The sequence below is a fragment of the Mus caroli genome, chromosome 1 (genome assembly GCF_900094665.2).
Source record: "Mus caroli chromosome 1, CAROLI_EIJ_v1.1, whole genome shotgun sequence".
Taxonomy (NCBI): domain Eukaryota; kingdom Metazoa; phylum Chordata; class Mammalia; order Rodentia; family Muridae; genus Mus; species Mus caroli.
This window is the reverse complement of record NC_034570.1, coordinates 20,389,611-20,390,893: the sequence shown is the minus strand read 5'-3', so window position 1 is coordinate 20,390,893 and position 1,283 is coordinate 20,389,611.

Here is a 1,283-nt window from a genome sequence, read left to right as displayed (position 1 = left end):
AGAGTCCCGCCAAGGTATTTTATATTATTTGTGACTATTGAGAAGGGTGTTGTTTCCCTAATTTCTTTCTTAGCCTGTTTATCCTTTGTGTATAGAAAGGCCATTGACTTGTTTGAGTTAATTTTATATCCAGCTACTTCACTGAAGCTGTTTATCAGGTTTAGGAGTTCTCTGGTGGAATTTTTAGGGTTACTCATATATACTATCATATCATCTGCAAAAAGTGATATTTTGACTTTTTCCTTTCCAATTTGTATCCACTTGATCTACTTTTGTTATTGAATTGCTCTGATTAGGACTTCAAGTACTATGTTGATTAGGAAGGGAGAAAGTGCGAAGCCTTGTCTAGTCACTGATTTTAGTGGGATTGCTTCCAGCTTCTCACCATTTACTTTGATGTTAGCTATGGCTTTGCTGTAGATTGCTCTTTTATCATGTTTAGGTATGGGCTTTGAATTTTTGATCTTTCTAAGACTTTTATCATGAATGGGTGTTGGATTTTGTCAAATGCTTTCTCTGCATCTAACAAGATGATCATGTGGGTTTTGTCTTTGAGTTTGTTTATATAGTGGATTACATTGATGGATTTCTGTATATTAAACAATCCCTGCATCCCTGGAATGAAACCTACTTGGTCAGGATGGATGATTGTTTGATGTGTTCTTCAATTCGGTTAGCGAGAATTTTATTGAGTATTTTTGCATTGATATTCATAAGGGAAATTGATCTGAAATTCTCTATCTTTGTTGGGTCTTTCTGTGGTTTAGGTATCAGAGTAATTGTGCCGTCATAGAATGATTTGTGTAGAGTACATTTTGCTGCTATTTTGTGGAATAGTTTGTGTTGAACTAGAATTAGATCTTCTTTGAAGTTCTCATAGAACTCTGCATTAAACCCATCTGTCCTGGGCTTTTTTTTGGTTGGGAGACTATTAATGACTGCTTCTATTTCTTTAGGGGGTATGGGACTGTTTAGATCATTAACCTGATCCTGATTAACTTTGGTACCTGGTATCTGTCTAGAAATTTGACCATATCATCCAGGTTTTCCAGTTTTGTTGAGTATAGCGTTTTGTAGAAGGATCTGATAGTGTTTTGGATTTCTTCAGGATCTGTTGTTATGTCTCCCTTTTCATTTCTGATTCTGTTAATTAGGTTGCTTTCCCTGTGCCCTTTAGTGAGTCTGGATAAGGGTTTAATCTATCTTGTTGATTTTCTCAAAGAACCACGTACTCTTTTGGTTGATTCTTTGAATAGTTTTTCTTGTTTCAACTTGGTTGATTT